The sequence below is a fragment of the Leucopleurus acutus genome (genome assembly GCF_964270905.1).
Source record: "Leucopleurus acutus genome assembly, chromosome: 15".
Classification (NCBI taxonomy): Eukaryota; Metazoa; Chordata; class Mammalia; order Artiodactyla; family Delphinidae; genus Leucopleurus; species Leucopleurus acutus.
Window position 1 is genome coordinate 9,690,524 of NC_139157.1, and position 20,856 is coordinate 9,711,379.

The window sequence follows — 20,856 nt, forward strand, 5'->3', positions numbered from 1 at the left end:
AGATGAAGGGAACCAGCCCGAGGGCAAAACAGACCTATTGAATATGGCAGACTAGAGAAATGTAAATTACTTGCGTCCTTGAGAATTTTGAGTTGCTGAATCAATCTACGGGCTCTACCTCTGAACTTCTTGTCATACGAGACTAAATATCCTTGTTGAGACCGTACTGAGTTAAATCTGAAAGCTTCCTAAATAATCCATAATTAGCTCTTGTCTCTATTCATAGGTGGCTGTATCCCTCTGCCCCTATATCATTTCTTCTACCCTCCAACACAGCAGTTTTTCTAAGATGTAGGGGTTCTCCACGCCTGAAGCCCACTTGGAAGAACAGAAATACACATGAGCGCCACTGTCACCACTAATGGTAACTACTCCCATTTCTTCAGCATATCCTCGGTATGAGGCCAGCGCTAAGCCCTTTGCATACACTATCTTAGTTAATTATCGAAAAGACCCCATGAGGTAGGGACTATATATTCCCATTTGATAGACGAGGAAAATGAAGGTCATAAAAGTTAAGTAATTTTCCCAAGGTCTCAAAGCTAGTAAGTGACGGAGCTAAGGGTCAAACCAGACTGGCCACACCCTTGTCCATTACCCTGAACTCTCCCCGACTCACTAATTGTGGGAACACTAGGCTGGCTTGGGGCAGAGGCCCCTTCACCCAGTGGCTTCTCAGACTCAATACGCAAGTTCCCCGGGAGATGTGAAATCTAATTAGACTCTAAAGGTAATTAGAGTATATAAACTTCATAGTTCCACATGAATTCTCTTGTGAGTTTTATCGACCCTCTCTGTACTTTAGAGCCTCTATCTGTGAGGCTGTGACAAAGAGACTTTCCACGGCCTACTTCCTCAGGATATGAGAAGATAAATGTGATAAAATTTATCTAAAAGCGTTTTGTAATATTGAGAGGAAAAGTACTACAGAAAGCCAGGCCACTGTTAATGTGATTTTAATAACTCCTCCCAACTCTTAGGCTGTTCATAGTGTAATGGAACATCTTAATTTGTTGAAAAATTTCCACACGGCTCTTTAAACGCTCAGGAGGAAAGGCTCTGTGAAAATGAGAATGAGAAAACAGATGAATTTTCCGCTACCGGCCAAAAGTTCTTTAATGCACAAGATTTTGCACTGGACAGAAGACAAGGCTGTGTGATGTAAGGGGCCATTGTTCCTACTGTACAGAGGCGTTTATAAAATGTGTAAAGGATGGACCCTTTCTTAAAGTAAATATTTCTTACAGATATCCTGTGTCAACACAAATTAGTTTTTATTAGGTTACTTAAATATGAACAAATAAAACCTAGGTACAGAGACCTTATATTGGAAGATCTAGTATAATTATAAAACTGAGATAAACTTACAAATTCGGTAAAAATGAAATGACCAAACCAATAAAATTTGGACTACTCACATTAATTTAATATGATGGATGATGTTGTTTTGTTGAAATAAAAGTTTGACAGAGGAAAACTCTTGTTTGACTCTAGAAGTTTTAGAGTTCCAGTTCTAGACTCAGACGGGGTTAAAATCTCAACTCTGTCTCTTACCAGCTATGTGACTGTGGGCAAGTTATTTAATGTGAGATTCTGTTGTTGTTTCTTTTTTAACAGGAAAATGGGGATAATAATAGCAGTCATCGAAGAAAGTTCTAGTGAAGATTAAAGATGATAATGTTGGAGAGGGGGAAATTTCCCTCTCTCTCCCTCTTGAGCTCTGTGGCTGGACTAATAATAAGACACCAGACAGATTAACAGGAGAAAAAAAAAATGTTTAATTCGTGCCCACAGAGGTGTCATAGAAATGGGACCTAAGAAGTGGCCAAAGCAGGCAGCTTTTATACTTTTTAGACAAAGAAACAATAAATTTGAGAGGAACCGACAGGACAAAGAAATTGAGGTTTGGGTGCTTAATTAGGTGCTTAATTAGTAAAGAATTCAAGCAAGGTTTGGGCTTGGGTAATAAATTAGTGAAGAATCCACAAGGTTTGTTTGTAACAAGGATGTCCTTCTACCTCCTAGTACAGGGAGGGCAGCTTTCCCATGGGAGAAAAATATGCCATTGAGGCATATTTTGGGGGCACCTGCCCTGGGCCCTAACAGTAAAATCTATCAACTACTTAGCACAGCGTCTAGTACATAATAGGGGCTCAATAAATGTTAGTTGCTATTACTAATGTTATTTGTCTCACTTCATTAATGCTAATTGAGAAGATTCCTATTTTCCATAAGTGTGCTTTGTATGGAATTAATAATCTCAATACTTTGTTTTCAAATTCAAGATGGTCAACCCTGATATTTAAGCAAACTCTGTTAGCAAATAATCCTTGGGTGCAAATGTTGAGGAGGTATCCCTCAGTAACAGTGTAAAACAGCCTTGTCTTTTGAAAATAAGCTAAACTTGCAGCAGTATTAAAATTTGCCCTCACTCGAGTAGTTAATACAATTATTGCTGGAATTAATGAAAGAATAACTTTTCATTACCTATTTACTCTTGTACTTAGTGCAAACTGATAAAATGAAGAGGGAACAACAACAAAAAAAACAACCCCGGCTGCTTTCAAGGTCAGGGGCACCGACCACTGAATTCTACCCTGTGTGCTTGTGAAGGCGGAATTTGTTGACCACTTTTTAAAAAATGTCGAACTGCGATAAGGCATTATTTGGTCAGGTGTGGCTAAGAAATAGACTGTTTTTGTTCAGTAAAAATGATGTGTGTGTGTGTGTTTGTTTTTTTGTGTGTGTGTGTGGTATGCGGGCCTCTCACTGTTGTGGCCTCTCCCGCTGCGGAGCACAGACTCCGGACGCGCAGGCTCAGCGGCCATGGCTCACGGGCCCAGCCGCTCCGCGGCATGTGGGATCCTCCCGGACCGGGGCACGAACCCGCGTCCCCTGCATCGGCAGGCGGACTCTCAACGACTGCGCTACCAGGGAAGCTCTGTGTGTTCGTTTTGACCAGTTCCCTCAGACCCTTTTCTGTTCTGTGCTAGGACATCACTGTCTTGTAGGTTGGCCTTTATTTTGTGTTTCGGAGAATATGCTTTCTCAGAGTTCAAATGTCAAATAACAGTCTTTATTAATCTAATCACCAAGGAGCCTCTGGCTCCCCCCAAAAACTCTGCAGAAATGTCTGCCGCTGTTACGGGTCCACCTGGAAAGGCTCCCCACTCTCCTGCTTGCCAGCCTCCTCCTCACTCTGAGTCTCACCCCGGGCCAAGGATGGGAGGGTGTTTTGTTGTTCTGCATTTGGTAGGAAGAGTAACTTCCTGAAAACAGATTACCCCAATGGGCAGAAACACAGCCCCTTGATACTCAGTATTTGAGGATAATATGAAGCACTGTGCCTGGAGACAGAAGCCCAGGAGGGTGACTGTTAACTGCTTATGCCAGCATTCCGTACTCTCCTTGACTACCACAAACCACCTGTTTCATATATTTGAATTTTTAATGCTTTTTCTTTTAAGAAAGAGAAACAATTTGTGCCATAAATATTATATACAAGCGCAATCTTAGAATACTTCAGCTTTTAGGTGAAATGCGCCTCACAGGTTTCAGGGTTTTACAGGTTTATGTAAAGAAAAAAAAAAAAGATATGTAATTGCAAATTAAAAAGTAACTCCCGGGGCTTCCCTGGTGGTGCAGTGGTTGAGAGTCCGCCTGCCGATGCAGGGGACACGGGTTCGTGCCTCGGTCCGGGAGGATCCCACATGCCGCGGAGCGCCTGGGCCCGTGAGCCATGGCCGCTGAGCCTGCGCGTCCGGAGCCTGTGCTCCGCAACGGGAGAGGCCACAGCAGTGAGAGGCCCGCGTACCGCAAAAAAAAAAAAAAAGTAACTCCCAGAACACTGGATTTCCGGATCCCATTTGTTAATTCCGATATTTGGTGCATTTTTATTGACTCCTGTTTGGGATTCTGTATCTGTCTCTCCAGGACATCCTCTCCAGGACCTTGCTTTTTCACTTACACATTAACACTTGGCAATCATTCCACATTAGTACACGTGAATCTCCCCTAAAAAAAATTTGTTCTAAAGTATGTTTTTGGTTGGGTGTGCCATAAGTTGTTTATCTAGTCCCCTAATGATGCATATATTTAGTTGTTCCCAATCTTTTATTATTAAAAACATATAATATCAATGGATTTACGTGTTTTTGATTTTGATAGATATTGCCAATTGCAACACCACTGCAATCACTTCTACCCTAATGGCCAGATCTCAATCATAGAGCAACATTTAGCTGTAATAGAAGCTTGGAAATGCAGCCTTTATTCCGGGCGGCGACGTGCCTTGTTGAAAAACTTAATTGCAACGGAAGAAAAGAGAACAGATATTGAGGGTAAGAAACGATCCTCCTGTAAAGGTTAACTTCCTTGACTTTAAAAAACATTCTGTCCTTGTTCTACCTTCTGAGCAAGTCTCTTGATTCTTCTTTGAGGAAAGGCTCCTCTGCTTCTATCCTGTCCTTACTGAGATGCCGGGGTTTCCAGGGCTTGATCTTCACTTCTCATGGTCCATGCTCCCCCTGGGCAGTCCAGGCATCCCCACTGACTTAACTGCCAACTGACTTTACGTCCCAACACACCCTGCCCCCACCAAATCTCATCTTTTTCACTGTCCTTAAATTTCCTTCTCAACTCTCAGATGCTGGCTGGCCCATCTCTGCTTTGAAATCGAATTTAATAAGAATATAACTAAATGCCTGAAAAATATAACATTAATTTTTTAAAAAAATATTTATTATTTAGGCTGCAATGGGTCTTAGTTGTGGCACGCAGGATCTTTATTATTTTATTTTTTTAATTAATTTATTTATTTTTGGCTGTGTTGGGTCTTCATGGCTGCACACGGGCTTTCTCTAGTTGCGGCGAGCAGAGGCTACTCTTTGTTGCAGCGTGCCAACTTCTCATTGTGGTGGCTTCTCTTGTTGCAGAGCACGGGCTCTAGGCACACGGGTAGTTGTGGCACGTGGGCTCAGTAGTTGTGGCTTGTGGGCTCTAGAGTGCAGGCTCAGTAGTTGTGGCATGAAGGCTCAGTAGTTGTGCCTCGCGGGCTCTAGAGCGCAGGCTCAGTAGTTGTAGCACATGGGCTTAGTTGCTCCGCACCATGTGGGATCTTCCCGGACCAGGGCTTGAACCAGTGTCTCCTGCATTGGCAGGCGGATTCTTAATGACTGCACCACCAGGTAAGCCCTAGATTAACTTTTTTAGTAGTTAAGTTTAGTGTTTTTGAAATTCTCAGTACATTAGAAAATTAGTTGTGGGTTAAAATTTTTTTTTTTACTTTGAAGAAATTCCTATCTAGATGATCTCCAAGAAATGATTGCTGACCCTAAATTAAATAACTTGAGCAAAACAAAAACTTTCAAAGTAATATGATAAAATTCTCCTTAAAGTGGGATGTGGGTACATTTCAGTATGTGATGTGGGAAGCTCCAAAACTCAGAGTCTGAGGACTCAGGGTGATCTTAAAATGGCTGGAGCTGTGAGGATTAAGGGCTTTACGTATGTGATAAGTGAATTGTAGAAAAATGCATTAACTACTTGGAAAGATCTACAGAAGAAATGCCATTGACCCCAAAGGCCACCAGCCAGGAACCTCTGGGAACCACGAAATCGGTGGTTCCCAAATCTACCCGATCATTGAAATTGCTGGGGAAGAGAGTCGGGGTGGTGCCTGGGAATGGGTATTTTAACCAGCACTCCGAATGATTCTAACAGACGAGATCTGGCAACCACAGGACTTTAACCAGAGCTCCTCCTCCTCTCATTTCATTTCATTTTGTCCTTGGTTTGCCCTTTTGGAAAAGAACAGCTGAATAAATGTCATTTCTTCATGAACTTGACTGCTGCCAAGTCTTTCTCAGCCAGGTAGGGCAAGCCCAGTGCCGTTCATAGCACAGTCAGACGTGGCTTTGTCTCCAGGCCTTTCCTTCTCAAGCCCTCCCAATCCCTAAGAATGTACGTCCCAACACGCCCTTCCCCACCAAATCTTTTGCACTGTCCTTAAATTTCCTGCTCAACTCTCAGATGCTGGCTGGCCCGTCTCTGCTCTTGCCTGCTCTTTTGTTCCAAGTCACAGCTTCTGCAATATGTTTTCTATTCCCGTTTTGCAATAACGGGCAGTAGCAGGGATTTCGGGGTAAGAGCTCTACACTTGCTGGAGGTCAAGAGACTGGAAATAGGAAATAAGCAGCGTTATATCCTGAGACCATCAGCAGAGCCAAAGTTGTTGGGGGTGGAGGGAAGGGAAGAGGGGGAGGGAGAGGTTCGCCTGTGCTCTTCCAGATACTTCACCCTTTCCTGGGCAGGAAGTGAACTGGATGACAGAATTTTAGAGGCAGGTGGGGCCCGACTCTTTACTACTCCAGACCGGAGTTTGGAAGGAGGTTGTCTGCTGGAAATGTGATGCTTGGTAATTTTAGTAAGAGTTTTATTTTGGCTGCAAAGGTCGAGGTGACTGCCTTTCTCCCCTGGGAGAGGACTTCCGCCCTCGAGGTCCTTGTGCTCGGTTGATTTGTGCAAGGAGAATGACTGGAATTATTCAGCCTTTACCAACAGGCCCGTGGCACACCTCAAAAACTGCAGATTTCATTATTTTTAATGGGATGCAGCTAATGTAATGGAATGATAGGTAGATAATTAAAATTAAGATGAATTTTCTTAGTGTGTGAGCTACTCAGCATGCTCAGATTTCGCCCTATAACTGCACAAACAACACCACCGGCCGTGATGTGCTGTGCGCCAGTGATTTCTAGTGTCTGAAAATTGTCAAAACCCATGTCTAAGGCTGCGGCTGGCCCAGAAGAACATTTTGATGCCCCTCCCCTTTTTTGCTTTAAAAAAAATAAGGGATGTGGGTTTGTAAAAAGAAAAAAAAAATCTCTCTGTATGTATATGTAGAGAGAGAAATATCCCCTGTGGGTCATTTTTAAAAGGCTCCAAATTGGGTATCCAAATTTTAAGATTAATGAGGGAATCGTGGGAGGGAAAAACACTTACTACAACAATGCAGATCTTATAAATGTGCAATAAAAGTATTTGTTTAAAAAAAACCCAACATCAGAATCCCCTGGGGTGGTTGTTGAAGATGCAGATTACTGGGCTCAGGTGCCCCTGGAATGTCTGGGGTGTGAGGCCCAGGAATCTGCATGCTTAGCTAGACTTTCAGGTAACTCTTAAGAATTCCAAAGAGTCCTTGACTGAGGACCTATTATGTGCTAGAGACATTATCTTACTAGAAAAAAATTTTCACAGCAAGCTTATGAAGTAGATATTATCATCTCCCCTTTTCAACTAAAGCTTAGAGAAGTTGAATAACATTTCGAAGGTCGCATAGCTAGGAAGTGGGAAAGCTAGGAGTCAAATCCACATCCACCTAATTCTAAAGCCTGTGCCCTTTCCAAATTGCCCCCGCATTTCCGCAGAGGTCCCACGTCTGCCAGGCCATTGAAGTGGCCCGTGACATTTGTGGTCACAGAGACAGCATGGAATGGGGGTGGGAGAGCCCCTTCTAACTTTGTGGGAGGTATGGCAGTTGTGACCTCTCTTCTCCGTATTTTTTTCAGTATTTATTCTCCTTTTAACCGTGGGGGGCTCACACCTCCCAGGAGTCCATGCTCCCTACTGGACAGGGTGCTTTAGCTGACCCCGGATACCCATCTTTCTCGGAAACTCTGATGATTAGAAGCAGAGTGTGCAGATGCTATTGGGAACCCATCCAACCCCCGTCTGCTCCCCTCCCAGTGTCGGGTGACCGTGTGCTTCACGGAGGGACAGGGTCCCACCACAGCCCTGGTGCGTCACTCCTAATTAGCTAAATTACACTGGGAATTCCATCCTGCTTGCCAGTGATTCAGCAGTGGGCAAGTGACCCAGTTCTTGTCAGTGAGAGAGAGAGAAAGTCTGCCGGGAGGTTTCTGAGAGGGATTTCTGTTGGCTCCCTTGCCAAAAGCCGTTCGAGCTGCTCCATAGGAAGAGGCTGGGCTACTACGTTGCACAACGCTAGGGGGCGCCAGAACACGGGATTCTATGTGGACAGAGCCCCTTGGGATTGCACGAGGGATACTGCTCAGCCCGAAAGCAAGGCGAAGGGCGCCCCCCTGGAGTTGGGCAGCTTGGCTGTGCGTGGAGAGAGGGTTTCCCTGAAACTTGCATCTCCTGATATTTCCAATCCCAGGTTTACATGTTAACGTCAACTGAATGAAGATTTGAAAACACAGACTGCGTAGGCACGGTGAGTAGGCCTTCTGGTTCAGCTGTGTTGCTCTCTATGTAACAACTGCCAAGTTCTGGAGTCTCCTACAGTTAGTTTACCCTGAAGCTCTCCTGAGACGACAAACATGTTGCGTTTGGAATCTTTGGGAGGATCAGGCGGGACCCTGGCTGCCCAGCACGGAGCAGTTCCAGGCAGCAAGGCCCAGAAGGGAGCAGCTGGGCCCTGGCCGACCGGTCCAGCCTCTGCGGGCAGCGAGCTCAGCTTCCGCCCCAGACTTGCAAAGCCCCGGCTCTCCGCTTTCCCCTTGGCCTTTAATTGTCGGCTTCCTCAAGACGTTCATCTTGAAAAGCCAGCTTCCTTGTCAGGGCAGGAGGCCTGCGACTCTCTGTGCCGCCAGGGAGAGAACCTTCCCTGACCCCCACCCGACCCTCCACTTCCTGGCAGGCCTCTGCCAGACTGCTGTAGTTTCTCAGCCTGAATCCAGGTTAGAAATTCTTCTGAAAGATGCTGACTGCTTTCCTTGAACATAATACAATGTAGCAAACGATTTTTAAAATGGTTTTTAAAAATACAAATTTCCTGTCCCATTAGTGCCAGTATACACGCTTAATGCAGAGAATGAGCAAACCATCAAAGGGGACCCATACGCAAAGGGAATCCCAAACCAAAGTAATCCTGACACCCAGAGGGGACGACTGCTGAGTAGTTATTCATTTATTTTCCATCTCCTCGGTTTAATATTTTATCACCATTAAAATTGTTACCACTTATGATTATTATGACTATTATTGTTACCCATCATTATTTTTATTATTATTGTTCTTGTCATAGATAATTAATGAGGTGGTTGTTATACAACATTAGGTAGAGTTTCTCTGTGCAGAAATGGTACCCGATTTAACAAAGATGATTAGGAGGCTTCCCCTAAGACATAGCTACACATCACGGGTCCCTGTCTGTCACTGTACCAGCTGGTGTTCTCTTTGAAGGTTGAGACTCCTGAAATATTCCAGGTTCCTCTGGAGACGGGCCACCTCATGCTTGCAGAAGAGACTTGGGATGCTGTGTCCCTTCCTGAGCCTATGGAAACATTTAGAAGCCCCCTCCCCTCATGATCCTAGCAACTGTATTGTCAAACGAAACAAAACAAAAAGGCCCCCAAATGGCATCACTTGTGCTAAGACCCATGATACAAAACCTAGATTTAATAACCTAACTGCAGTTTTGACCTTCACCAGAAATGTAATCTTATCTAAAAAAAGAGTGGATAGGTATAACTGACTCACTTTACTGTACAGCAGGGATTAATACAACATTGCAAATCAACTATACTCCAAAATAAGTACACAAATAAATAAATAAAACCAATTTCAAAAAACAGAAGAAAGAAAGAAAGAAAGAAATGTAATCTTAATCAGCCAGTCTGGAATTTTCTGGTCGGCACCAATAGAGGAAGAAGAGGCATCTGCATGATAAAATCCTTGCTGTCTGGCGCCCCTACCCTCTGTCCACCCCACATCCCAACCTAAAAACAATTCTTTTCTTTCCCTAACAGCTCCCTTGCCCCTCCCTTCTTCCTGTAAAAACCTTCCACTTTGCATAATCCCTTGGAGTACCTTCTAGTTGCTAGATGGGATGATGCCCAACTGATTCATGAATCACCTAATAAAGACAATGAGATCTTCAAATTTACTCGGTTGAACTTTTTTGTTCGCTTGTATTAAACAGAGTATGCAGGCCTACAAGCCAAAGAGAGGGCCTCCTAGGACAGATCTTTCCAACACAAAATTCCTAAGTCCACTTGGGGCCCAGGAACTGCTCCTGCAGGTTTGGAGGGGTCGTGAATGGTCCCCTTGGCCCTCCTGAGATTCTGCATGTTTTCTAAATAAGCTTGGAGGCAAAGGAACTGCTCTTTATTACCTGGAATAAAGAATATTACCTCCCACCAGCACCTCCAAATATTTTTCTAAGTCAACTTGGAAGCCTGGGGGCAGCCATTGCCCACAAACGTGCACATTGGGTGTCTGTTCTAGGACAGCCTGAGTCTTAGGAAACTTTCTAAGCCCCCTCAGGGGGCCAGACAGGGTTGGAGCTGTACTGCAAGACACAGGGAGGGCATTGCCCACTTGACCAACCTCAGAACTTTTTAAGTCCTGGAATATTTTATTTTTAAAATTTTATTTATGTTGGGCTGTGCTGGGTCTTCGTTGCTGTGTGCGGGCTTTCTCTAGTTGCGGCGAGCGGGGGCTACTCTTGGTCACAGTGCGCGGGCTTCTTGTTGCGGTGGCTTCTCTTGTTGAGGAGCACAGGCTCTAGGTGCGCGGGCTTCAGTATTTGTGGCACGCGGGCTCTAGAGCTCAGGCTTAGTTGTGGCGCACGGGCTTAGTTGCTCCGCGGCATGTGGGATCTTCCCAGACCTGGGCTCGAACCTGTGTCCCCTACATTGGCAGGCGGATTCTTAACCACTGCGCAACCAGGGAAGTCCCAAGTCCTGGAATTTTTAAAGGAAAACCTGGAATGATGGCCGGGAAACACCAAGGACCATTCCCTCCAGCAGCCTGGGGTGGAGACTGGGGAACCAAGATGTCCCTACCAGGAGAGGCCCAAGAAGACCAGATGGCAGCAAGATTTTATTTCAAAAAAGCGTTGTTTTAGAACAGAAGAGCAGTTTCTTCAGCCTCTATAGTGAACACTTCTCTTTTCTTGTTTAACCAGCAATGACTGCCCCTTGTTTTGGAAACAGCACCCCAGGTCCATTTTGGGCAGCAAGGCCCGACCCCCTCCCGGAATTAACAGCCTCAGCTGGACAGGCAGCCCAGCCTCAGTCCCTGAGGATGCTGTAAATACAGTGCAGTATAGACTCTTCGAAGGTGCTAAGCGCTACGAGAACTGCTTTGTGAAGTCCTATGTTGCTGCTGAAAGGAATTGGCGACGTTCAGCTGTTGAACATGTGGTGTTTTTGCAGCAATCTGCAACCTGACCTCAGTGCTGGAACTTCTCAGTGGCCTCCCTCCCTCCCTGCCTCCAGGCTTACCTGACACCAATCCATCTCTCCACCCAGGAGTCAAGATGGTCTTTTCAAACATAAACAGGACGTCTCTCCTTGAAACCCTTCAGTAGGGCCCTTCTAGCCTAGCTGACAAAGGACAAGGTACACATGTTCACCTTGGCACTCGTGGTGATTGGTGGTTGGGTTCCTTCTGTATCTCCACCACACTGTGAGTTCCTCAAGGTCAGGGATCACAGCTGATTAGATTTCCATCCACAGGACTGAGATTTCCATTAGGAAACCTAGTCGGCCTCCCAGCTGTAAGGGCCCAGTTAAACACAGGACACGGGAAGCATATCTCTGAGAGGGAAGGATATCCTTTCTAGAATTTCACAATAGATGTCGCAAAACCTAACATTTAGAAGACGGGTTAAATATAATCCGTGGGATTTAAACTGAACAGGGATCATCCCTAAGTCTAACCACTTGATCTGACCACCAGGTGCATCCCTGGAGGTCCCACTTATACTTCTTGTGAGTAGTAACTTATTCTGAGCGAACAGCTTCTTACAACATCTTGTAAACTGAACATGGAAATCACTCTAGTTGCATGTAAGAACCATGTTCTTTACATGCTTAAAGAAGCATGTTCTTCAACAAAACGAGAAGGTCGTCCTCAGAACCATGAGCACACTCAGATCAAATTCCCACTTCTTGCTTCTTAGGAAAAGAAACCACCTTCCCTTTCCCCTCCCTCCCTCTTTCCCTCCCTCCCAATTAACACCTCTTTATTACAGAAAAATTTTGAAAATACTGATAAGTAAAAGGAAAACGAAACTCATCCATCGTCCTTTACCCAGAGGTAACCACTATTGATAATTTGGTTTATATCCCACCATTAAAAAGAGTTTAATTGGGATATAATTCATGTACGATATAGTTGACATTTAAAATGTATAATTCAAATGCTTTCAGTGTATTCAAGAGCTGTGCACCCGTCACCACAATCAAATTTAGAATATTTTCGTTACTGCAAAAAGAAACCCTGCACCCCTTAGCCCTCACCTCCCAACTCCCCACTCCCATCCAATTCTAGGCAAACAATAATCTACTTTCTGTCTCTATAGATTTGCCTATTCTGGACACTTCATGTCAAAAATACATGATGTGCTCCTTTATGACTGTCTTCTCTCACTTAGCTTGATGTGTTTGAGGTTCACCCATATTGTAGCATTGGGGTGGGGTAGTTAGGTTATGCCTGGAAAGGCCTTCCTCACTCTCAGTTTATTAGAAGAAGCTATTACATTTTCCTCGAATCCTTTCACTGTTTAATTTTTAGTGTTTAAACCTTTGTTTGACTTAGGAATGCAACTTTGTTTTGATCCATGTAAATAGCCATTTTCCTAACACCTTTGATTCTTTTGTTTTTAAAATTTATTTATTTTTATTTATTTTTGGCTGCATTGGGTCTTTGTTGCTGCACTAAGGCTTTCTCTAGTTGCGGTGAGCAGGGGCTACTCTTTGTTGCAATGCGTGGGCTTCTCTTGTTGCGGAGCACGGGCTCTAGGCACGCGGGCTCAGTAGTTGTGGCTCGTGGGCTCTAGAGCACAGGCTCAGTCGTTGTGGCGCACGGGCTTAGTTGTTCCGCGGCATGTGGGATCTTCCCGGACCAGAGCTCGAACCCGTGTCCCCTGCATTGGCAGGAGGATTCTTAAGCACTGCGCCACCAGGGAAGCCCCTGAAGTCACTGAAAATTTTAACCTCAGGCTTCTAATAGAGCATTTTAAAGCAATCACCTTTGGAAGGGGTGAGAAGATTAGTAGGCAAGAGGAAGTAGCCTCAACGTCCCTCATCTTCACCAGGAAAAACAACCAAGGGCACAGTTGAAACTCTGTTGCTAGGATCACTGATTAACAGGCAGGAAGACCTTTAAAACCTGCTTGAAGCCCAGCGTCAGCTGTGCCTTCCTTAGAACGCTAAGGGGCTGTGGGGAAGACAACGAAGGTCCCTTTTAGAAGAAACCATTCTGCCTTCTGTAAATAGCAGCGCAACATTCTAAACAAATCTCAGTGAATCCAGGACTGGCACTGGAGTGAGGAATCGCAGGAACAATCTAACCATGAGGGAGAAAAGATAATATTGCTGTGCAGGTGTCATATTTGCCGCGCAGAACAGACAACATCGTGAGTTTATATACTGCAAACGCTAAAAACATTCTCAGGGTAGATGCAAAGGCAGAAGTGTCGTTCAGATACAGACTAAGGCAGCCAAACCATGTCAGAGCGACAGATGCTCCCTGATGTCCCACCGCTCATTGTTGAGGCCACTAATTTGAGAATTAATTATGCTCAACCTACAGGTCAACTGGAGATGGCTTTATGCTTAAAGGTTTGAGTGACATTGACTTGTACCTCCATCCCGAGTGTAGTTGGAGACCTAGTATCCCTTTCAGGCTTTTTGAGGAATTCATAGGGTTAGGGCTGTAAGTATTACATTTCCCCTGGTCACCCACAGCTTTGAAATCCCAATTCCACAAAATCAATTCAGTTTATGAAACATCTCTTCATCCCAGCTTGCACCTCCCTGCCCTAACTGGCCGTGATTTGGGTAATTTTGTTTTCCAAAATGCCGTCGACCAAGGCTGCGTATGTAGCTGAATTTTGCTGACAGTTTGAGGTCATTGAGAGATTTATATCAGCAGTGAGAGTTTTATATCAGCATCTCAGTCTAAATCTGAAGTCAAATCTAAATTAAATCTAGAACTGAATATAAGACATCCCAGATTTGGTATTTTGTCCATTTCATCAAGAGTTCTATGGGCTGTCTCACCACCCATATTTCTCCCCACTTCGGTGCCGTCACCCTTCCCTGACCTTCTCCCCTTGCTGAATTCACTTCTCTCCACTTTACCCAAAAGTCTCCTAACCTCTTACGCAGAGCACTTCGGCTCTGTTTTTTTCACTGCCTCTTCCAGACGAACAACTGAAGCCTCACTTCCCACCTAGAGTAAACTATCAAGGTACTTTGGAAAACAAAGGTACTTAACATTAAAACTATCAAGGTACTTAATTGAAAACTATCAACTCATAGATGCAAGAATTTCAACAAACCTCGAGCACAAAAAAAAAGAAGAAAATAAGACACACCATAATCAAATTGCTCAAAACCTGTGATAAAGAGAAAATCCTAAAAGCAGCCAGAGAAAAAGACACACTATGTCCAGAGAAGCAACCGATAAGATAAAAGTAGATTTCTTGTCAGAAACAATGCAAGCTAGGAGTCAATAGGGCAACATCTAAAGTATTAAATGAAAAAAAAAATCTGTCAACCAGAAATCCTATGCCCAGTGAAATATCTTTCAAAAAGGCAGGCAAAACAAAGATTCTTTCAAAGACACAAAAGCTAACAGAACTCATCACCAGTGTACCTGTGCTGTGTCAAAGGAAATCCTCCAGACAGAAGGGAAAAAAAATACCAGAGGGAAATAGGAACCTACACAAGAATAAAAGTGTAGGTTCTGGGAATGGGATCTATGTGACAGAACATAGGGATGGCTCGTCTCTGCTCCATGATGTCTGGGATCTCAGCATGGAAAACTCAAATGGCTGGGGGCTGGGAATGCTTCTTCACTCCTGTCTTACACCTGAGCTGGGAACGCAGAGTCTCGGCTCAGGTGGGGCTGTTGGCTGGAGCACCTGCATGTGGCTTCTCACGTGGGTCCTCACAGCCCGGCAGCTGGGGTTCCCAAAGGAAGCATCCCTAACGGAAGGGTGCTGAGAGCAAGGATTCTAAGAGAACGAAGGAGAAGCTGCATAGCTGCTTGTACACTAGCCTTGGAAATAATATAATACTTCCGGGGACTCCACTGGTTGAAACAGTCAAAAGTCTACTCAGATTCAATGCATGTAGATTCCACCTCTAATGGGAAGAGTGTCAAATGCTTTTTTTTTTTTTTTTTGCGGTACGCGGGCCTCTCACTGCTGTGGCCTCTCCCGTTGCGGAGCACAGGCTCCGGACGCGCAGGCCCAGCGGCCATGGCTCACCGGCCGAGGCGCTCCGCGGCATGTGGCATCCTCCCGGAGCGGGGCTCGAACCCGCGTCCCCTGCATCGGCAGGCGGACTCTCAACCACTGCGCCACCAGGGAAGCCCTGTCAAATACTTTTGAGGCCATATTCCATCACTGCCACATAACCCCAAACCCACTGTCTTAAAATAACAACTGTTCGTTTCACTAATGATTCTGCCGGGCGGTTTGTGTGGTCTCAGCTGGGCTTGGCAGACGTTGGCTGGACTCACCTATGCATCTCTGCTCAGCTGGCAGGTTGACTGGGGGCTCGCTGTGTCTGGTGGCCTTGGTAGGATGGCTGGGATGAGTGGGGCTAGTCTCCAGCAGACTCTCCTGGCCTCAGAGGTCCAAGGCAGCGAGAGGGCAAGCCGCGGTGGGCAAGTGCTTGTCAGGTCTCCGCTTGCTCTTTATTGCTGTCATCCTACTGGCCAGAGTAAGTCATGTGGCCGGATCCGGAGTCAATACGGGAGGGTCTGACAAAGCAGGTGCAGGGAGCAGAATCTGTGGTCATTTTTGCAACCTACTGCAATTTAGTACTGTGATCACCCTCATTTTACAGGGAAGGAAACAGTAGCAGGTTAAATAACTTGCCCAAGATTACACAGCTAGTAAATGCAGGAGAGAGGATTTAACCCAGGCCATCTGGCTCCAGTCTGTGTTTATAATGATTATGCTGAACAAGGGGGTGCGTGCATGTGAAGCTTGGGGCATGTCAACTCAGGCCACTTAGAAGAGGAGGTGTGGGATGACCCGGAATGCTGAATACTGGGGAAATGTATCAAAGATGTTTATGTCTTACTGAGTATCTGTGTACTTGGGTCAGTGGCTGTGTAGAATCAACCTGTCTCTAGCATCAGGAAATCTATCAACAGTGGTACCATTTATAGATATAAAAGATTAAAAAAAGAACACAAACTAAACATTTGGTTATACTGTGGAAAAGCAATACCAATTATAGTGATATAAGAGAACCAATGACTACATCTGCTCATGACCATGATCACTTTTCTGGCAAAGACATATTGAGCATGTGCTGTTCGCCAGGTGCCATGCACTTTGCTGTGAATGATAAAGGGAAGAATCTTGTCTTCATGAAGCTTACAGTCCAGTAGGACCAGAAGCATAATAATGATTACACAATCACAAGACTATGTCATTAAAGTTTTGATTATAACAAGCTCTGACTGAACGTGCTCCAACTTCTTTTACCCATGTCGCATGATTATCCAATTACTGATTTAAAAATTCAAGGCAATCCTGTTGAGAGTTGATGGGACGTAATGAGTGTGGCGTCTACCACCAGCTGGAGACGGTCAGCATCCTGGAAGGCTTCACCCCTGGGTTCTGACCGTCAGGCAGGGACCTAGCCTCTGTCCCCAAGGGGGGGGTGTCCCATGGGTACTTGTCCTAGATGCAGTTTGAACCTCCTGAAGGCTACAAATGTCCTTGTCATTGGGTTGTATTGGGAGTTAGATCTCCTTTCTCCTTCGACTTTGAGTCCTTGGGCTCAGTTTATGCAGGGTGCTCAGAGGTTTTGTATAAAATATTCATTCAAACCAAAACAGGGAAAGCCTGCCAGGCTGTGAGCAGCCTCTGGAATGCTGGTTTTCTTGGTGCCTGGAGGACACCTCTGAGGCTGAGCCCGAATGATAGATCTGGTACAGGAGACGCAAATCCAGAGTCCGAGGAAATTAAATGACAAGAAACCGAGTTTGCTGCACAGCAGACCTGAAGTTCTTAGTTCACAGGGAGACTTTAGCTCTCCCAGGGGTTTTTAAACAATGTGATTCTGAACCACTCTTTTAAGAGAATGTGGTTTCATAAGATTAAGAAAACTTTTTTTTTTTTTTTTGCGGTACGCGGGCCTCTCACTGTTGTGGCCTCTCCCGTTGCGGAGCACAGGCTCCGGACGTGCAGGCTCAGCGGCCATGGCTCACGGGCCCAGCCGCTCCGTGGCATGTGGGATCTTCCCGGACCGGGGCACGAACCCGTGTCCCCTGAATCGGCAGGCGGACTCTCAACCACTGCGCCACCAGGGAAGCCCTTAAAAGGGTTTTTGAGGTGGCATTAAAGCATGTATAAAATAGGGCAGTGAAAACAGAGATAAGAAGAAGCTCAGAAGTCAGGGGCTAAGGGCGAGGTGGATGAATTTAGTGCTCATTCTAGAAGTTACTAATTCAGGACATAAAGGTGTTCGTGACAGATTGTGCAGTTCATATAGCCTGATTAGAGAAAACCTTCTAGAGAGATGAATATTTTCCAGGCACTGAATTTTCTGAGGTTTTTTGGGGGGTCTTATTCCTCATATGAGGGGCATTGGAGAGTAGCCTGAATAATGTCATTGCAGCCACTTGGTAAAAGGTATAAAAACTTAAAAGAAGAATAGACAAAGAAAACTTGAGCGAGCCTTGGTGTTAATTTGCAAGATGAACAGATTCTTTCCTTCTCTGAGCTTTTATTCATTCACCCCTGCCAATCTCACAAGGCAAAGAGAAATCCTTTGCTAAAATTGCTGGATGAGAACAACAAAAAAAGGGCTGCAGGAGGAGCTGACAGTAATCCTTGGAGTTAAGAGAACAAGGAGAGAAAAGCGAATTTGTGACAAGTCATTATAGAGGATGTGAAGCCCTGTTACTCCCGGAATACAGATTTAAGATGGCGACCACAGACTCAGGCAAAACTTAAAAGTTTTTTGTCTAGAGAGCTGACACTGATTCCTCTAAAGGAGTCCTGGTTAGGGAGCTCATTAGCCAACGGAGGTAACACAAATGGTTTTACCTTCACTTACACCAGCCAGGAAAAAGGGGGTAATTATTGGAGAAATAGATTTGACCTCTGGATAACTAAAAGTATAAGAAAAAATTGACCCTTTGCAGCTCAGGTTATAGGAAGAAAACATCACAATACTTTACCTCTTGAGTCTCAAGCATCATCAGATTCGATGGTTGTAAAGGATTTCCACCAGTGCCCTGTTCCCTGCAGGTGAGCCTTTGAAACTGTGGGCTCGCAGGCACTGCTGCCGGGGAGAGGCTGCAAATTTCAGTGCCTGGAATTACAGCCGTAATTGGGGAGAGCTGATCTGTCCTCCTGGAGAACTTGGAAAGGCTCCACTGAACAGGGAGGGACCACTTTGATCTCTGAAGTTGGGTTTTCCAGGATTTCTGCCGCTGCCTCGGTCTTTGCATTCCTAGGATTCGTTAATTCAATCAGCACATGTGTTTTGAGTATCTCTCTGTGACCAGGCATCGTGCGAGGGGCTCACACCACCAGGAACGAGAACAGACACATCCCTGCTCACTGTCACCACACTGGAGAGCCAAGAGAAGCACTAGGAAGCGCTTAGTGCTTCCTTAGGAACGGGGTCCACCGAGTGCTTCCTTAGGAACGGGGTCCACCGAGTCCTACAGCACAGGAGCCGGAACTGCTGGGGTTGGGCTGGAGGCTGGGGTCCATTGGCAGAACGCCCTGGGGGTGAGGCGCTCCGGCAGGAGGGCTGCTGTAGCGTGAAGGGGAGGTAATGGTGGGAGGGACCACATTCCCTGCCGCGTTCGCAAAGCCCACGGGGAGAATGGAGAGGATAGACTCCCCACAAGGCTTTATGGCTTCATCCCAAGAGTAATGGGACACCGTGGCAGTGTTGTAAGCAGGGGAGGGTATGATCAGATCGGGGTGTTGGAAAGATCACTTTGGCTAAAGTTTGAAGAATGAATTAGAGAAGGGCCTGAATGGGGTTACTTGATTCCTTTGAATACCTCTGATTTTACTTCTTCAAGCTTAAGTGATTTATTTGGATAATGCTGTGGTTTTTATCAGTTAGGGTCAGAGTGACCCTGCATCCCAGTTTGCCTACAGCAGTCCCCGTTTAGATTTGTGGTCCTGGTATGAAGGTTAAGAGTGCCTCTTCTAGTCTCGAAAGTGGCTGAGTTTGGGCAATGGATTATATGCTCGCTCTTGGTAGAATGTTTCTAATCGCTGTTACGGAACACCAAACAGACCAGCTTGCCGCCGGCAAGGGCAATTCCTGGCTCTCCTTCCGAGACAGCCAGGGAGAGGGCAGCCACAGGGTTGGCTGTAACCTGGCCCCATGGTGTCTTCACCATCCTGTGTCTCTACTCTGCGTCGCAGAGGGTGCGCACTCCCACAGCCTGGCTTCCCTCCGGCTGACAGCACTGTCACAGCTGTCTCAGAGTCCCATCCACGCAACACACCATCCAGAGAGACGGTCTCTTCCAGCAAATCTCTGATCATGTCTCATTAGCCCAAACTGGGTCACAGGCCACTGCTGAACCAGTGCCGTGGTTGTCTGAATGCCACTCTCTGTGCCTGAACCCACAACTGCAGGGCGTGAGATAGAATTGTCCCATTCTCTGTCTTAGACTAATCAGGGCCCTCCTGATTTGGGGGTCCACCTTTCCCAAAGTCCCTGGGCTGCATGAGGTAGGGGAGGCTACCTGGATGAAAATCCGAATTCCCTTAGCAAAAGCAAAAGGGGAGGACGGATTCCAGATGCGATCAACAAAGGTGGCCCACACAAGACATGAGGACAGGAGGACTCTTCTGTCATCGAGGAGTTTGGAGGAGCTTGTTTGGAGGTCCTAGCGTCTACCCTGGACAGAGGACGGCCCCTCTCTTTCGGCGAAGGTCATCCTCTTTGACTGAGTGCCTCAGGAAGCAGCACACGGAGCAGGGGGGGAGGGAAGGGACACCTGCAGGCCAGCCAGATCAGCTGAATCAACCCTGGCGACCAACAGGGTGACAGATGTTGCGGCCAGATTGCCCTCACGTCTACTGCAGTGTTTTGGAAGGGGAGAGCTCTCTAAAGGACAACAAAATTCCTCATGATATATCTCGTTAGCAAATCTTTGTGAACAGACATACTCAAGAATATTCAAAAACACTCAAGAACCAGGAGACTTAAGTATCGACTCAGATTCATTTTGGAAGCTGAAATTCACTTCTGCGTTTTTCTTTCTATTGTTTCGGCATCACTGAGCTCCTGACATGGTATATATTTTAGCCCTAATAGTGACTCTGCCTTCACAACGTTATCTTCAATGAATTTTCTTCTCTCAGTCCCAGGAGACACTGAGACTGGGTCAGGAAAAGACAAACCTGAATCAGTATCTAAATGTGTTTGCCTCTGACTTTGAATCCTTGACTGAATTCCAAAATGAAACGTAAGCGCTTTAGGACTGACCATGATTTTGTATCTTCTGACTTTTGGCCCTTGTGCGTTAATACAACGGCTATAACCTCATAATCTGGGGGGAAGAATTAGACAGCTTTACCCTGAGCTTGGAAAAGGTTGGAGGCAATGCTTTTTTCTTGATCCCAGAGCCACTTCTGGAAAATCTTGCCTTATCATCCTTCTAGCTGTGCCCACCTGACATGAACGGCCAGAGGAGGAGAGGTCAACGCTGGGGTCTCTGCTCTCCAGCCAACACGTGAGCATTTTTGTTGGGTCAAGGGACAACTGGGAGGCAGCCAGACTGGAGCCCTTTTGCTGTTGCCGTGGAAGCAGGAGGCTGCAGGATGGGCCCTGGGGGCAAGGCCTGGGGGGTGGTCCCCAGTGGGCCAAGCGG